Below are 23,984 nucleotides of genomic sequence, written 5' to 3'. Positions count from 1 at the left end.
CGATATGGTATATAACGTTATACGTTATATCGATATAGTATATAACGTTGTACGTTACATCGTTAAGGTAAATAACGTTATACGTTATATCGATATAGTATATAACGTTATACGTTATATCGATATAGTATATAACGTTATACGTTATATCGATATAGTATATAACGTTATACGTTATATCGTAATAGTATATAACGTTATACGATATACAGTAATAGTAAATGGCTTTATACGTTATATCGTTATAGTATATAACGATATACGTTACATCGTTACAGTATATAACGTTTTTACGTTATATCGATATAGTATTTAAAGCTATACTTTATATCGTAATACTACATAACGTTATACGCTATATCGTTATACGATATAACGATATACGATATATAGTAATATTATATAACGTTATACGTTATATCGTAATAGTATATAACGTTTTACGTTATATCGTAATAGTATATAACGTTCTACGTTATATCGCTATAGTATATAACGTTATACGTTATATCGATATAGTATATGACGTTATACGTTATATCGATATAGTATATGACGTTATACGTTATATCGCAATACTACATAGCGTTATACGTTATATCGTAATACTACATAACGTTATACGTTATGTCGTTATAGTATATAACGTTATACGTTGCATCGTTATAGTATATAATGTTATACGTTATATCGATATAGTACATAACGCTATACGTTATATCGTAATACTACACAACGTTATACGCTATATCGTTATACTATATAACGTTATACGATATATAGTAATAGTATATAACGTTATACGTTATATCGATATAGTATATGACGTTATACGTTATATCGTAATAGTATATAACGTTTTACGTTATATCGTAATAGTATATAACGTTCTACGTTATATCGTTATAGTATATAACGTTATACGTTATATCGATATAGTATATGACGTTATACGTTATATCGATATAGTATATGACGTTATACGTTATATCGTAATACTACATAACGTTATACGTTATATCGTAATACTACATAACGTTATACGTTATATCGTTATAGTATATAACGTTATACGTTACATCGTTATAGTATATAACGTTATACGTTATATCGATATAGTACATAACGCTATACGTTATATCGTAATACTACACAACGTTATGCGCTATATCGTTATACTATATAACGTTATACGATATATAGTAATAGTATATAACGTTATAAGTTATATCGTAATACTACATAACGTTATACGTTTTATCGTAATACTACATAATGTTATACGTTATATCGTAATAGTATATAACGTTATACGATATATAGTAATAGTATATGGCGTTATACGTTATATCGTTGTAGTATATAACGCTATACGTTCTATCGTAATACTACATAACGTTATACGCTAAATCGTTATACTATATAACGTTATACGATATATAGTAATAGTATATAACGTTATACGTTATATCGTAATAGTGTATAACGTTATACGTTATATCGTACTAGTATATAACGTTATACGATATATAATAATAGTATATAACGTTATACGTTATATCGTAATAGTATATAACGTTATACGTTATATCGTAATAGTATATAACGTTATACGTTATATCGTAATAGTATATAACGTTATACGTTATATCGTTTTACTATATAACGTTATACGGTATATAGTAAGAGTATATAACGTTATACGTTATATCGTAATTGTATATATCGTTAAACGTTGCATCGTTATAGCATATAACGTTATACGTTATATCGTAGTAGTATATAACGTTATACGTTATATCGATATAGTATATAACGCTATACGTTATATCGTAACACTACATAACGCTATACGTTATATCGTAACACTACATAACGTTATACGCTATATCGTTATACTATATAACGTTATACGATATATAGTAATAGTATATAACGTTATACGTTATATCGTAATAGTATATAACGTTATACGTTACATCGTTATAGTATATAACGTTATACGTTATATCGATATAGTATATAACGTTATACGTTATATCGATATAGTATATAACGTTATACGTTATATCGATATAGTATATAACGTTATACGTTACATCGTTATAGTATATAACGTTATACGTTATATCGATATAGTATATAACGTTATACGTTATATCGATATAGTATATAACGTTATACGATATATCGTAATACTACATAACGTTATACGTTATATCGTCATAGTGTATAACGTTATACGTTATATCGTAATAGTATATTACGTTATACGTTATATCGATATAGTATATAACGTTATACGTTATATCGTAATAGTATATAACGTTATACGTTACATCGTTATAGTATATAACGTTATACGTTATATCGATATAGTATATAACGTTATACGTTATATCGATATAGTATATAACGTTATACGTTACATCGTTATAGTATATAACGTTATACGTTATATCGATATAGTATATAACGTTATACGTATATCGATATAGTATATAACGATATACGTTACATCGTTATAGTATATAACGTTATACGTTATATCGTTATAGTATATAACGTTATACGTTATAGTATATAACGTTATACGTTATATCGATATAGTTTATAACGCTATACGTTATATCGTAATACTACATAACGTTATACGCTATATCGTTATACTATATAACGTTATACGATATAGTATATAACGTTATACGTTATATCGATATAGTTTATAACGCTATACGTTATATCGTAATACTACATAACGTTATACGTTACATCGTTATAGTATATAACGTTATACGTTATATCGATATAGTATATAACGTTATACGTTATATCGATATAGTATATAACGTTATACGTTACATCGTTATAGTATATAACGCTATACGTTATATCGTAATACTACATAACGTTATACGCTATATCGTTATACTATATAACGTTATATCGTTATAGTATATAACGTTATACGTTATATCGATATAGTATATGACGTTATACGTTATATCGTTATAGTATATAACGTTATACGCTATATCGTTATACTATATAACGTTATACGATATATAGTAATAGTATATAACGTTATACGTTATATCGTAATAGTATATAACGTTTTACGTTATATCGTAATAGTATATAACGTTATATGTTATATCGATATAGTATATAACGTTATACGTTATATCGTAATAGTATATAACGTTACATGTTATATCGTTATAGTATATAACGTTATACGTTATATCGTTATACTATATAACGTTATACGATATATAGTAATAGTATATAACGTTATACGTTATATGGTAATAGTATATGACGTTATACGTTATATCGTAATAGTATATAACGTTATAGGTTATATCGACATAGTATATAACGTTATACGTTATATCGTATTAGTATATAACGTTACATGTTATATCGATATAGTATATAACGTTATACGTTATATCGATATAGTATATAACGTTATACGTTATATCGTTATAGTATATAACGTTATACGCTATATCGTTATACTACATAACGTTATACGTTATATCGTCATAGTATATAACGTCATACGCTATATCGTTATACTATATAACGATATACGATATATAGTAATAGTATATAACGTTATACGTTATATCGTAATAGCATATAACGATATATGTTATATCGATATAGTATATAACGTTATACGTTATATCGATATAGTATATAACGCTATACGATATATCGTTATAGTATATAACGTTATACGTTATATCGATATAGTATATAACGCTATACGTTATATCGTAATACTACATAACGTTATAAGCTATATCGTTATACTATATAACGTTATACGATATATAGTAATAGTATATAACGTTATACGTTATATGGTAATAGTATATGACGTTGTACGTTATATCGTAATAGTATATAACGTTATATGTTATATCGACATAGTATATAACGTTATACGTTATATCGTAATAGTATATAACGTTACATGTTATATCGATACAGTATATAACGTTATACGTTATATCGATATAGTTTATAACGTTATACGTTATATCGTTATAGTATATAACGTTATACGCTATATCGTTATACTATATAACGTTATACGATATATAGTAATAGCATATAACGTTATACGTTATATCGTAATAGTATATAACGTTTTACGTTATATCGTAATAGTATATAACGTTATACGTTATATCGATATAGTATATAACGCTATACGTTATATCGTAATACTACATAATGTTATATGCTATATCGTTATACTATATAACGTTATACTATATATAGTAATAGTATATAACGTTATACGTTATATCGTAATAGTATATAACGTTTTACGTTATATCGTAATAGTATATAACGTTATACGTTATATCGTTATAGTATTTAACGTTATACGTTATATCGATATAGTATATGACGTTAAACGTTATATCGTCATACTACATAACGTTATACGTTATATCGTAATACTACGTAACGTTATACGTTATATCGTCATAGTATATAACGTTATACGCCATATCGTTATACTATATAACGATATACGATATATAGTAATAGTATATAACGTTATACGTTATATCGTAATAGTATATAACGTTATACGTTATATCGTAAGAGTATATACCGTTTTACGTTATATGGTAATAGTATATAACGTTATACGTTATATCGTAATTGTATATAACGTAATACGTTATATCGTAATAGTATATAACGTTATATGTTATATCGATATAGTATATAACGTTATACGTTATATCGTAATAGTATATAACGTTACATGTTATATCGTTATAGCATATAACGTTATACGTTATATCGTAATTGTATATAACGTTATACGTTATATCGTAATAGTATATAACGTTATATGTTATATCGATATAGTATATAACGTTATACGTTATATCGTAATAGTATATAACGTTACATGTTATATCGATATAGTACATAACGTTATACGTTATATCGATATAGTATATAACGTTATACGTTATATCGTTATAGTATATAACGTTATACGTTATATCGTTATAGTATATAACGTTATACGCTATATCGTTATACTATATAACGTTATACGATATATAGTAATAGTATATAACGTTATACGTTATATCGTAATAGTATATAACGTTATACGTTATATCGTAATAGTATATAACGTTTTACGTTATATCGTAATAGTATATAACGTTATACGTTATATCGATATAGTATATAACGCTATACGTTATATCGTAATACTACATAACGTTATAAGTTATATCGTTATACTATATAACGTTATACGATATATAGTAATAGTATATAACGTTATACGTTATATGGTAATAGTATATGACGTTATACGTTATATCGTAATAGTATATAACGTTATATGTTATATCGACATAGTATATAACGTTATACGTTATATCGTAATAGTATATAACGTTACATGTTATATCGATACAGTATATAACGTTATACGTTATATCGATATAGTATATAACGTTATACGTTATATCGTTATAGTATATAACGTTATACGCTATATCGTTATACTATATAACGTTATACGATATATAGTAATAGTATATAACGTTATACGTTATATCGTAATAGTATATAATGTTTTACGTTATATCGTAATAGTATATAACGTTATACGTTATATCGATATAGTATATAACGTTATACGCCATATCGTTATACTATATAACGATATACGATATATAGTAATAGTATATAACGTTATACGTTATATCGTAATAGTATATAACGTTATACGTTATATCGTAATAGTATATAACGATATATGTTATATCGATATAGTATATAACGTTATACGTTATATCGATATAGTATATAACGCTATACGTTATATCGTTATAGTATATAACGTTATACGTTATATCGATATAGTATATAACGCTATACGTTATATCGTAATACTACATAACGTTATAAGCTATATCGTTATACTATATAACTTTATACGATATATAGTAATAGTATATAACGTTATACGGTATATGGTAATAGTATATGACGTTATACGTTATATCGTAATAGTATATAACGTTATATGTTATATCGACATAGTATATAACGTTATACGTTATATCGTAATAGTATATAACGTTACATGTTATATCGTTATAGTATATAACGTTATACGTTATATCGTAATTGTATATAACGTTATACGTTATATCGATATAGTATATAACGCTATACGTTATATCGTAATACTACATAACGTTATAAGCTATATCGTTATACTATATAACTTTATACGATATATAGTAATAGTATATAACGTTATACGGTATATGGTAATAGTATATGACGTTATACGTTATATCGTAATAGTATATAACGTTATATGTTATATCGACATAGTATATAACGTTTTACGTTATATCGTAATAGTATATAACGTTATACGTTATATCGTTATAGTATATAACGTTATAAGTTATATCGATATAGTATATGACGTTATACGTTATATCGTCATACTACATAACGTTATACGTTATATCGTAATACTACATAACGTTATACGTTATATCGTCATAGTATATAACGTTATACGCTATATCGTTCATACTATATAACGATATACGATATATAGTAATAGTATATAACGTTATACGTTATATCGTAATAGTATATAACGTTATACGTTATATCGTAATAGTATATAACGTTATACGTTATATCGTAATAGTATATAACGTTATACGTTATATCGTAATAGTATATTACGTTATATGTTATATCGACATAGTATATAACGTTATACGTTATATCGTAATAGTATATAAAGTTACATGTTATATCGATATAGTATATAACGTTATAGGTTATATCGATATAGTATATAACGTTATACGTTATATCGTTATAGTATATAACGTTATACGCTATATCGTTATACTATATAACGTTATACGATATATAGTAATAGTATATAACGTTATACGTTATATCGTAATAGTATATAACGTTTTACGTTATATCGTAATAGTATATAACGTTATACGTTATATCGATATAGTATATAACGCTATACGTTATATCGTAATACTACATAATGTTATATGCTATATCGTTATACTATATAACGTTATACTATATATAGTAATAGTATATAACGTTATACGTTATATCGTAATAGTATATAACGTTTCACGTTATATCGTAATAGTATATAACGTTATACGTTATATCGTTATAGTATATAACGTTATACGTTATATCGTAATAGTATATAACGTTATACGTTATATCGTAATAGTATATAACGTTATATGTTATATCGATATAGTATATAACGTTATACGTTATATCGATATAGTATATAACGCTATACGTTATATCGTTATAGTATATAACGTTATAAGTTATATCGATATAGTATATGACGTTATACGTTATATCGTCATACTACATAACGTTATACGTTATATCGTAATACTACATAACGTTATACGTTATATCGTCATACTACATAACGTTATACGTTATATCGTAATACTACGTAACGTTATACGTTATATCGTCATAGTATATAACGTTATACGCCATATCGTTATACTATCTAACGATATACGATATATAGTAATAGTATATAACGTTATACGTTATATCGTAATAGTATATAGCGTTATACGTTATATCGTAATAGTATATAACGTTATACGTTATATCGTAATAGCATATAACGTTATACGTTATATCGTAATAGTATATAACGTTATATGTTATATCGATATAGTATATAACGTTATACGTTATATCGATATAGTATATAACGCTATACGTTATATCGTTATAGTATATAACGCTATACGTTATATCGTAACACTACATAACGTTATACGCTATATCGTTATACTATATAACGTTATACGATATATAGTAATAGTATATAACGTTATACGTTATATCGTAATAGTATATAACGTTATACGATATATAGTAATAGTATATAACGTTATACGTTATATCGTAATAGTATATAACGTTATACGTTACATCGTTATAGTATATAACGTTATACGTTATATCGAAATAGTATATAACGTTATACGTTATATCGATATAGTATATAACGTTATACGTTATATCGATATAGTATATAACGCTATACGTTATATCGTAACACTACATAACGTTATACGCTATATCGTTATACTATATAACGTTATACGATATATAGTAATAGTATATAACGTTATACGTTATATCGTAATAGTATATAACGTTATACGTTACATCGTTATAGTATATAACGTTATACGTTATATCGAAATAGTATATAACGTTATACGTTATATCGATATAGTATATAACGTTATACGTTATATCGATATAGTAGATAACGTTATACGTTACATCGTTATAGTATATAACGTTATACGTTATATCGATATAGTATATAACGTTATACGTTATATCGATATAGTATATAACGTTATACGATATATCGTAATACTACATAACGTTATACGTTATATCGTCATAGTGTATAACGTTATACGTTATATCGTAATAGTGTATAACGTTATACGATATATAGTAATAGTAAATGGCGCTATACGTTATATTGTTATAGTATATAACGATATACGTTACATCGTTATAGTATATAACGTTATACGTTATATCGTTATAGTATATAACGTTATACGTTATATCGATATAGTATATAACGTTATACGTTATATCGTAATAGTATATAACGTTATACGTTATATCGTAATAGTATATAACGTTATATGTTATATCGATATAGTATATAACGTTATACGTTATATCGATATAGTATATAACGCTATACGTTATATCGTTATAGTATATAACGTTATAAGTTATATCGATATAGTATATGACGTTATACGTTATATCGTCATACTACATAACGTTATACGTTATATCGTAATACTACATAACGTTATACGTTATATCGTCATACTACATAACGTTATACGTTATATCGTAATACTACGTAAAGTTATACGTTATATCGTTATAGTATATAACGTTATACGTTATATCGTTATAGTATATAACGTTATACGTTATATCGATATAGTATATAACGTTATACGTTATATCGATATAGTTTATAACGCTATACGTTATATCGTAATACTACATAACGTTATACGCTATATCGTTATACTATATAACGTTATACGATATATAGTAATAGTATATAACGTTATACGTTATATCGTAATAGTATATAACGTTATACGTTATATCGTAATAGTATATAACGTTATACGATATATAGTAATAGTATATGACGTTATACGTTATATCGTTATAGTATATAACGTTATACGTTATATCGTTATAGTATATAACGTTATACGTTATATCGATATAGTATATGACGTTATACGTTATATCGTTATTGTATATAACGTTATACGCTATATCGTTATACTATATAACGTTATACGATATATAGTAATAGTATATAACGTTATACGTTATATCGTAATAGTATATAACGTTTTACGTTATATCGTAATAGTATATAACGTTATATGTTGTATCGTTATAGTATATAACGTTATACGCTATATCGTTATACTACATAACGTTATACGTTATATCGTCATAGTATATAACGTCATACGCTATATCGTTATACTATATAACGATATACGATATATAGTAATAGTATATAACGTTATACGTTATATCGTAATAGCATATAACGATATATGTTATATCGATATAGTATATAACGTTATACGTTATATCGATATAGTATATAACGCTATACGATATATCGTTATAGTATATAACGTTATACGTTATATCGATATAGTATATAACGCTATACGTTATATCGTAATACTACATAACGTTATAAGCTATATCGTTATACTATATAACGTTATACGATATATAGTAATAGTATATAACGTTATACGTTATATGGTAATAGTATATGACGTTATACGTTATATCGTAATAGTATATAACGTTATATGTTATATCGACATAGTATATAACGTTATACGTTATATCGTAATAGTATATAACGTTACATGTTATATCGATACAGTATATAACGTTATACGTTATATCGATATAGTATATAACGTTATACGTTATATCGTTATAGTATATAACGTTATACGCTATATCGTTATACTATATAACGTTATACGATATATAGTAATAGCATATAACGTTATACGTTATATCGTAATAGTATATAACGTTTTACGTTATATCGTAATAGTATATAACGTTATACGTTATATCGATATAGTATATAACGCTATACGTTATATCGTAATACTACATAATGTTATATGCTATATCGTTATACTATATAACGTTATACTATATATAGTAATAGTATATAACGTTATACGTTATATCGTAATAGTATATAACGTTTTACGTTATATCGTAATAGTATATAACGTTATACGCCATATCGTTATACTATCTAACGATATACGATATATAGTAATAGTATATAACGTTATACGTTATATCGTAATAGTATATAGCGTTATACGTTATATCGTAATAGTATATAACGTTATACGTTATATCGTAATAGCATATAACGTTATACGTTATATCGTAATAGTATATAACGTTATATGTTATATCGATATAGTATATAACGTTATACGTTATATCGATATAGTATATAACGTTATACGTTATATCGTAAGAGTATATACCGTTTTACGTTATATGGTAATAGTATATAACGTTATACGTTATATCGTAATTGTATATAACGTTATACGTTATATCGTAATAGTATATAACGTTATATGTTATATCGATATAGTATATAACGTTATACGTTATATCGTAGTAGTATATAACGTTACATGTTATATCGTTATAGTATATAACGTTATACGTTATATCGTAATTGTATATAACGTTATACGTTATATCGTAATAGTATATAACGTTATATGTTATATCGATATAGTATATAACGTTATACGTTATATCGTAATAGTATATAACGTTACATGTTATATCGATATAGTACATAACGTTATACGTTATATCGATATAGTATATAACGTTATACGTTATATCGTTATAGTATATAACGTTATACGTTATATCGTTATAGTATATAACGTTATACGCTATATCGTTATACTATATAACGTTATACGATATATAGTAATAGTATATAACGTTATACGTTATATCGTAATAGTATATAACGTTATACGTTATATCGTAATAGTATATAACGTTTTACGTTATATCGTAATAGTATATAACGTTATACGTTATATCGATATAGTATATAACGCTATACGTTATATCGTAATACTACATAACGTTATAAGCTATATCGTTATACTATATAACGTTATACGATATATAGTAATAGTATATAACGTTATACGTTATATGGTAATAGTATATGACGTTATACGTTATATCGTAATAGTATATAACGTTATATGTTATATCGACATAGTATATAACGTTATACGTTATATCGTAATAGTATATAACGTTACATGTTATATCGATACAGTATATAACGTTATACGTTATATCGATATAGTATATAACGTTATACGTTATATCGTTATAGTATATAACGTTATACGCTATATCGTTATACTATATAACGTTATACGATATATAGTAATAGTATATAACGTTATACGTTATATCGTAATAGTATATAACGTTTTACGTTATATCGTAATAGTATATAACGTTATACGTTATATCGATATAGTATATAACGTTATACGCCATATCGTTATACTATATAACGATATACGATATATAGTAATAGTATATAACGTTATACGTTATATCGTAATAGTATATAACGTTATACGTTATATCGTAATAGTATATAACGTTATACGTTATATCGTAATAGTATATAACGTTATACGTTATATCGTAATAGTATATAACGATATATGTTATATCGATATAGTATATAACGTTATACGTTATATCGATATAGTATATAACGCTATACGTTATATCGTTATAGTATATAACGTTATACGTTATATCGATATAGTTTATAACGCTATACGTTATATCGTAATACTACATAACGTTATAAGCTATATCGTTATACTATATAACTTTATACGATATATAGTAACAGTATATAACGTTATACGGTATATGGTAATAGTATATGACGTTATACGTTATATCGTAATAGTATATAACGTTATATGTTATATCGACATAGTATATAACGTTATACGTTATATCGTAATAGTATATAACGTTACATGTTATATCGTTATAGTATATAACGTTATACGTTATATCGTAATTGTATATAACGTTATACGTTATATCGTAATAGTATATAACGTTATATGTTATATCGATATAGTATATAACGTTATACGTTATATCGTAATAGTATATAACGTTACATGTTATATCGATATAGTATATAACGTTATACGTTATATCGATATAGTATATAACGTTATACGCTATATCGTTATACTATATAACGTTATACGATATATAGTAATAGTATATAACGTTATACGTTATATCGTAATAGTATATAACGTTTTACGTTATATCGTAATAGTATATAACGTTATACGTTATATCGTTATAGTATATAACGTTATAAGTTATATCGATATAGTATATGACGTTATACGTTATATCGTCATACTACATAACGTTATACGTTATATCGTAATACTACATAACGTTATACGTTATATCGTCATAGTATATAACGTTATACGCTATATCGTTCATACTATATAACGATATACGATATATAGTAATAGTATATAACGTTATACGTTATATCGTAATAGTATATAACGTTATACGTTATATCGTAATAGTATATAACGTTATACGTTATATCGTAATAGTATATTACGTTATATGTTATATCGACATAGTATATAACGTTATACGTTATATCGTAATAGTATATAAAGTTACATGTTATATCGATATAGTATATAACGTTATAGGTTATATCGATATAGTATATAACGTTATACGTTATATCGTTATAGTATATAACGTTATACGCTATATCGTTATACTATATAACGTTATACGATATATAGTAATAGTATATAACGTTATACGTTATATCGTAATAGTATATAACGTTTTACGTTATATCGTAATAGTATATAACGTTATACGTTATATCGATATAGTATATAACGCTATACGTTATATCGTAATACTACATAATGTTATATGCTATATCGTTATACTATATAACGTTATACTATATATAGTAATAGTATATAACGTTATACGTTATATCGTAATAGTATATAACGTTTCACGTTATATCGTAATAGTATATAACGTTATACGTTATATCGTTATAGTATATAACGTTATACGTTATATCGTAATAGTATATAACGTTATACGTTATATCGTAATAGTATATAACGTTATACGTTATATCGATATAGTATATAACGTTATACGTTATATCGATATAGTATATAACGCTATACGTTATATCGTTATAGTATATAACGTTATAAGTTATATCGATATAGTATATGACGTTATACGTTATATCGTCATACTACATAACGTTATACGTTATATCGTAATACTACATAACGTTATACGTTATATCGTCATACTACATAACGTTATACGTTATATCGTAATACTACGTAACGTTATACGTTATATCGTCATAGTATATAACGTTATACGCCATATCGTTATACTATATAACGATATACGATATATAGTAATAGTATATAACGTTATACGTTATATCGTAATAGTATATAGCGTTATACGTTATATCGTAATAGTATATAACGTTATACGTTATATCGTAATAGCATATAACGTTATACGTTATATCGTAATAGTATATAACGTTATATGTTATATCGATATAGTATATAACGTTATACGTTATATCGATATAGTATATAACGCTATACGTTATATCGTTATAGTATATAACGCTATACGTTATATCGTAACACTACATAACGTTATACGCTATATCGTTATACTATATAACGTTATACGATATATAGTAATAGTATATAACGTTATACGTTATATCGTAATAGTATATAACGTTATACGATATATAGTAATAGTATATAACGTTATACGTTATATCGTAATAGTATATAACGTTATACGTTACATCGTTATAGTATATAACGTTATACGTTATATCGAAATAGTATATAACGTTATACGTTATATCGATATAGTATATAACGTTATACGTTATATCGATATAGTATATAACGCTATACGTTATATCGTAACACTACATAACGTTATACGCTATATCGTTATACTATATAACGTTATACGATATATAGTAATAGTATATAACGTTATACGTTATATCGTAATAGTATATAACGTTATACGTTACATCGTTATAGTATATAACGTTATACGTTATATCGAAATAGTATATAACGTTATACGTTATATCGATATAGTATATAACGTTATACGTTATATCGATATAGTATATAACGTTATACGTTACATCGTTATAGTATATAACGTTATACGTTATATCGATATAGTATATAACGTTATACGTTATATCGATATAGTATATAACGTTATACGATATATCGTAATACTACATAACGTTATACGTTATATCGTCATAGTGTATAACGTTATACGTTATATCGTAATAGTGTATAACGTTATACGATATATAGTAATAGTAAATGGCGCTATACGTTATATTGTTATAGTATATAACGATATACGTTACATCGTTATAGTATATAACGTTATACGTTATATCGTTATAGTATATAACGTTATACGTTATATCGATATAGTATATAACGTTATACGTTATATCGTAATAGTATATAACGTTATACGTTATATCGTAATAGTATATAACGTTATATGTTATATCGATATAGTATATAACGTTATACGTTATATCGATAGAGTATATAACGCTATACGTTATATCGTTATAGTATATAACGTTATAAGTTATATCGATATAGTATATGACGTTATACGTTATATCGTCATACTACATAACGTTATACGTTATATCGTAATACTACATAACGTTATACGTTATATCGTCATACTACATAACGTTATACGTTATATCGTAATACTACGTAACGTTATACGTTATATCGTTATAGTATATAACGTTATACGTTATATCGTTATAGTATATAACGTTATACGTTATATCGATATAGTATATGACGTTATACGTTATATCGTTATAGTATATAACGTTATACGCTATATCGTTATACTATATAACGTTATACGATATATAGTAATAGTATATAACGTTATACGTTATATCGTAATAGTATATAACGTTTTACGTTATATCGTAATAGTATATAACGTTATATGTTATATCGATATAGTATATAACGTTATACGTTATATCGTAATAGTATATAACGTTACATGTTATATCGTTATAGTATATAACGTTATACGTTATATCGTTATACTATATAACGTTATACGATATATAGTAATAGTATATAACGTTATACGTTATATGGTAATAGTATATGACGTTATACGTTATATCGTAATAGTATATAACGTTATACGTTATATCGATATAGTATATAACGTTATACGTTATATCGTAATAGTATATAACGTTATATGTTATATCGATATAGTATATAACGTTATACGTTATATCGTAATAGTATATAACGTTACATGTTATATCGATATAGTACATAACGTTATACGTTATATCGATATAGTATATAACGTTATACGTTATATCGTTATAGTATATAACGTTATACGTTATATCGTTATAGTATATAACGTTATACGCTATATCGTTATACTATATAACGTTATACGATATATAGTAATAGTATATAACGTTATACGTTATATCGTAATAGTATATAACGTTATACGTTATATCGTAATAGTATATAACGTTTTACGTTATATCGTAATAGTATATAACGTTATACGTTATATCGATATAGTATATAACGCTATACGTTATATCGTAATACTACATAACGTTATAAGCTATATCGTTATACTATATAACGTTATACGATATATAGTAATAGTATATAACGTTATACGTTATATGGTAATAGTATATGACGTTATACGTTATATCGTAATAGTATATAACGTTATATGTTATATCGACATAGTATATAACGTTATACGTGATATCGTAATAGTATATAACGTTACATGTTATATCGATACAGTATATAACGTTATACGTTATATCGTTATAGTATATAACGTTATACGCTATATCGTTATACTATATAACGTTATACGATATATAGTAATAGTATATAACGTTATACGTTATATCGTAATAGTATATAACGTTTTACGTTATATCGTAATAGTATATAACGTTATACGTTATATCGATATAGTATATAACGTTATACGCCATATCGTTATACTATATAACGATGTACGATATATAGTAATAGTATATAACGTTATACGTTATATCGTAATAGTATATAACGTTATACGTTATATCGTAATAGTATATAACGTTATACGTTATATCGTAATAGTATATAACGTTATACGTTATATCGTAATAGTATATAACGATATATGTTATATCGTAATACTACATAACGTTATACGTTATATCGTCATAGTATATAACGTTATACGCTATATGGTTCATACTATATAACGATATACGATATATAGTAATAGTATATAACGATATACGTTATATCGTAATAGTATATAACGTTATACGTTATATCGTAATAGTATATAACGTTATACTTTATATCGTAATAGTATATAACGATATATGTTATATCGATATAGTATATAACGTTATACGTTATATCGATATAGTATATAACGCTATACGTTATATCGTTATAGTATATAACGTTATACGTTATATCGATATAGTATATAACGCTATACGTTATATCGTAATACTACATAACGTTATAAGCTATATCGTTATACTATATAACTTTATACGATATATAGTAATAGTATATAACGTTATACGGTATATGGTAATAGTATATGACGTTATACGTTATATCGTAATAGTATATAACGTTATATGTTATATCGACATAGTATATAACGTTATACGATATATCGTAATAGTATATAACGTTACATGTTATATCGTTATAGTATATAACGTTATACGTTATATCGTAATTGTATATAACGTTATACGTTATATCGTAATAGTATATAACGTTATATGTTATATCGATATAGTATATGACGTTATACGTTATATCGTCATACTACATAACGTTATACGATATATCGTAATACTACATAACGTTATACGTTATATCGTCATAGTATATAACGTTATACGCTATATCGTTCATACTATATAACGATATACGATATATAGTAATAGTATATAACGTTATACGTTATATCGTAATAGTATATAACGTTATACGTTATATCGTAATAGTATATAACGTTATACGTTATATCGTAATAGTATATAACGTTATATGTTATATCGATATAGTATATAACGTTATACGTTATATCGTAATAGTATATAACGTTACATATTATATCGTTATAGTATATAACGTTATACGTTATATCGTTATACTATATAACGTTATACGATATATAGTAATAGTATATAACGTTATACGTTATATGGTAATAGTATATGACGTTATACGTTATATCGTAATAGTATATAACGTTATAGGTTATATCGACATAGTATATAACGTTATACGTTATATCGTATTAGTATATAACGTTACATGTTATATCGATATAGTATATAACGTTATACGTTATATCGATATAGTATATAACGTTATACGTTATATCGTTATAGTATATAACGTTATACGCTATATCGTTATACTACATAACGTTATACGTTATATCGTCATAGTATATAACGTCATACGCTATATCGTTATACTATATAACGATATACGATATATAGTAATAGTATATAACGTTATACGTTATATCGTAATAGCATATAACGATATATGTTATATCGATATAGTATATAACGTTATACGTTATATCGATATAGTATATAACGCTATACGATATATCGTTATAGTATATAACGTTATACGTTATATCGATATAGTATATAACGCTATACGTTATATCGTAATACTACATAACGTTATAAGCTATATCGTTATACTATATAACGTTATACTATATATAGTAATAGTATATAACGTTATACGTTATATCGTAATAGTATATAACGTTTTACGTTATATCGTAATAGTATATAACGTTATACGTTATATCGATATAGTATATAACGCTATACGTTATATCGTAATACTACATAATGTTATATGCTATATCGTTATACTATATAACGTTATACTATATATAGTAATAGTATATAACGTTATACGTTATATCGTAATAGTATATAACGTTTTACGTTATATCGTAATAGTATATAACGTTATACGTTATATCGTATGAGTATATACCGTTTTACGTTATATGGTAATAGTATCTAACGTTATACGTTATATCGTAATTGTATATAACGTTATACGTTATATCGTAATAGTATATAACGTTATATGTTATATCGATATAGTATATAACGTTATACGTTATATCGTAATAGTATATAACGTTACATGTTATATCGTTATAGTATATAACGTTATACGTTATATCGTAATTGTATATAACGTTATACGTTATATCGTAATAGTATATAACGTTATATGTTATATCGATATAGTATATAACGTTATACGTTATATCGTAATAGTATATAACGTTACATGTTATATCGATATAGTACATAACGTTATACGTTATATCGATATAGTATATAACGTTATACGTTATATCGTTATAGTATATAACGTTATACGTTATATCGTTACAGTATATAACGTTATACGTTATATCGTAATAGTATATAACGTTATACGTTATATCGTAATAGTATATAACGTTATACGTTATATCGTAATAGTATATAACGATATATGTTATATCGATATAGTATATAACGTTATACGTTATATCGATATAGTATATAACGCTATACGTTATATCGTTATAGTATATAACGTTATACGTTATATCGATATAGTATATAACGCTATACGTTATATCGTAATACTACATAACGTTATAAGCTATATCGTTATACTATATAACTTTATACGATATATAGTAATAGTATATAACGTTATACGGTATATGGTAATAGTATATGACGTTATACGTTATATCGTAATAGTATATAACGTTATATGTTATATCGACATAGTATATAACGTTATACGTTATATCGTAATAGTATATAACGTTATACGTTATATCGTAATAGTATATAACGTTATACGTTATATCGTAATAGTATATAACGTTATACGTTATATCGTAATAGTATATAACGTTATACGTTATATCGTAATAGTATATAACGTTATACGTTATATCGTAATAGTATATAACGTTATACGTTATATCGTAATAGTATATAACGTTATACGTTATATCGTAATAGTATATAACGATATATGTTATATCGATATAGTATATAACGTTATACGTTATATCGATATAGTATATAACGCTATACGTTATATCGTTATAGTATATAACGTTATACGTTATATCGATATAGTATATAACGCTATACGTTATATCGTAATACTACATAACGTTATAAGCTATATCGTTATACTATATAACTTTATACGATATATAGTAATAGTATATAACGTTATACGGTATATGGTAATAGTATATGACGTTATACGTTATATCGTAATAGTATATAACGTTATATGTTATATCGACATAGTATATAACGTTATACGTTATATCGTAATAGTATATAACGTTATATGTTATATCGATATAGTATATAACGTTATACGTTATATCGTAATAGTATATAACGTTACATGTTATATCGATATAGTATATAACGTTATACGTTATATCGATATAGTATATAACGTTATACGCTATATCGTTATACTATATAACGTTATACGATATATAGTAATAGTATATAACGTTATACGTTATATCGTAATAGTATATAACGTTTTACGTTATATCGTAATAGTATATAACGTTATACGTTATATCGTTATAGTATATAACGTTATAAGTTATATCGATATAGTATATGACGTTATACGTTATATCGTCATACTACATAACGTTATACGTTATATCGTAATACTACATAACGTTATACGTTATATCGTCATAGTATATAACGTTATACGCTATATCGTTCATACTATATAACGATATACGATATATAGTAATAGTATATAACGTTATACGTTATATCGTAATAGTATATAACGTTATACGTTATATCGTAATAGTATATAACGTTATACGTTATATCGTAATAGTATATTACGTTATATGTTATATCGACATAGTATATAACGTTATACGTTATATCGTAATAGTATATAAAGTTACATGTTATATCGATATAGTATATAAGTTATAGGTTATATCGATATAGTATATAACGTTATACGTTATATCGTTATAGTATATAACGTTATACGCTATATCGTTATACTATATAACGTTATACGATATATAGTAATAGTATATAACGTTATACGTTATATCGTAATAGTATATAACGTTATACGTTATATCGTAATAGTATATAACGTTTTACGTTATATCGTAATAGTATATAACGTTATACGTTATATCGTTATAGTATATAACGTTATAAGTTATATCGATATAGTATATGACGTTATACGTTATATCGTCATACTACATAACGTTATACGTTTATATCGTAATACTACATAACGTTATACGTTATATCGTCATAGTATATAACGTTATACGCTATATCGTTCATACTATATAACGATATACGATATATAGTAATAGTAATATAACGTTTATACGTTATATCGTAATAGTATATAACGTTATACGTTATATCGTAATAGTATATAACGTTATACGTTATATCGTAATAGTATATTACGTTATATGTTATATCGACATAGTATATAACGTTATACGTTATATCGTAATAGTATATAAAGTTACATGTTATATCGATATAGTATATAACGTTATAGGTTATATCGATATAGTATATAACGTTATACGTTATATCGTTATAGTATATAACGTTATACGCTATATCGTTATACTATATAACGTTATACGATATATAGTAATAGTATATAACGTTATACGTTATATCGTAATAGTATATAACGTTTTACGTTATATCGTAATAGTATATAACGTTATACGTTATATCGATATAGTATATAACGCTATACGTTATATCGTAATACTACATAATGTTATATGCTATATCGTTATACTATATAACGTTATACTATATATAGTAATAGTATATAACGTTATACGTTATATCGTAATAGTATATAACGTTTTACGTTATATCGTAATAGTATATAACGTTATACGTTATATCGTTATAGTATATAACGTTATACGTTATATCGTAATAGTATATAACGTTATACGTTATATCGTAATAGTATATAACGTTATATGTTATATCGATATAGTATATAACGTTATACGTTATATCGATATAGTATATAACGCTATACGTTATATCGTTATAGTATATAACGATATAAGTTATATCGATATAGTATATGACGTTATACGTTATATCGTCATACTACATAACGTTATACGTTATATCGTGATACTACATAACGTTATACGTTATATCGTCATACTACATAACGTTATACGTTATATTGTAATACTACGTAACGTTATACGTTATATCGTCATAGTATATAACGTTATACGCCATATCGTTATACTATATAACGATATACGATATATAGTAATAGTATATAACGTTATACGTTATATCGTAATAGTATATAGCGTTATACGTTATATCGTAATAGTATATAACGTTATACGTTATATCGTAATAGCATATAACGTTATACGTTATATCGTAATAGTATATAACGTTATACGTTATATCGTAATAGTATATTACGTTATATGTTATATCGACATAGTATATAACGTTATACGTTATATCGTAATAGTATATAAAGTTACATGTTTATATCGATATAGTATATAACGTTATAGGTTATATCGATATAGTATATAACGTTATACGTTATATCGTTATAGTATATAACGTTATACGCTATATCGTTATACTATATAACGTTATACGATATATAGTAATAGTATATAACGTTATACGTTATATCGTAATAGTATATAGCGTTATACGTTATATCGTAATAGTATATAGCGTTATACGTTATATCGTAATAGTATATAACGTTATACGTTATATCGTAATAGCATATAACGTTATACGTTATATCGTAATAGTATATAACGTTATATGTTATATCGATATAGTATATAACGTTATACGTTATATCGATATAGTATATAACGCTATACGTTATATCGTTATAGTATATAACGCTATACGTTATATCGTAATACTACATAACGTTATATGCTATATCGTTATACTATATAACGTTATACGATATATAGTAATAGTATATAACGTTATACGTTATATCGTAATAGTATATAACGTTTACGTTATATGGTAATAGTATATAACGTTATATGTTATATCGATATAGTATATAACGTTATACGTTATATCGTAATAGTATATAACGTTACATGTTATATCGTTATAGTATATAACGTTATACGTTATATCGTAATTGTATATAACGTTATACGTTATATCGTAATAGTATATAACGTTATATGTTATATCGATATAGTATATAACGTTATACGTTATATCGTAATAGTATATAACGTTACATGTTATATCGATATAATACATAACGTTATACGTTATATCGATATAGTATATAACGTTATACGTTATATCGTTATAGTATATAACGTTATACGTTATATCGTTATAGTATATAACGTTATACGCTATATCGTTATACTATATAACGTTATACGATATATAGTAATAGTATATAACGTTATACGTTATATCGTTATAGTATATAACGTTATACGTTATATCGATATAGTATATGACGTTAAACGTTATATCGTCATACTACATAACGTTATACGTTATATCGTAATACTACGTAACGTTATACGTTATATCGTTATAGTATATAACGTTATACGCTATATCGTTATACTATATAACGTTATACGATATATAGTAATAGTATATAACGTTATACGTTATATCGTAATAGTATATAACGTTTTACGTTATATCGTAATAGTATATAACGTTATACGTTATATAGTAATAGTATATAACGTTATACGTTATATCAATATAGTATATAACGCTATACGTTATATCGTAATACTACATAACGTTATAAGCTATATCGTTATACTATATAACGTTATACGATATATAGTAATAGTATATAACGTTATACGTTATATGGTAATAGTATATGACGTTATACGTTATATCGTAATAGTATATAACGTTATATGTTATATCGACATAGTATATAACGTTATACGTTATATCGTAATAGTATATAACGTTACATGTTATATCGATACAGTATATAACGTTATACGTTATATCGATATAGTATATAACGTTATACGTTATATCGTTATAGTATATAACGTTATACGCTATATCGTTATACTATATAACGTTATACGATATATAGTAATAGTATATAACGTTATACGTTATATCGTAATAGTATATAACGTTTTACGTTATATCGTAATAGTATATAACGTTATACGTTATATCGATATAGTATATAACGCTATACGTTATATCGTAATACTACATAATGTTATATGCTATATCGTTATACTATATAACGTTATACTATATATAGTAATAGTATATAAAGTTATACGTTATATCGTAATAGTATATAACGTTTTACGTTATA

This window comes from Bombus affinis, chromosome 8 (assembly GCF_024516045.1).
Source record: "Bombus affinis isolate iyBomAffi1 chromosome 8, iyBomAffi1.2, whole genome shotgun sequence".
NCBI classification, from domain to species: Eukaryota; Metazoa; Arthropoda; class Insecta; order Hymenoptera; family Apidae; genus Bombus; species Bombus affinis.
The sequence above is the reverse complement of the archived record's forward strand: the minus strand, read 5'-3'. Positions refer to the sequence as shown.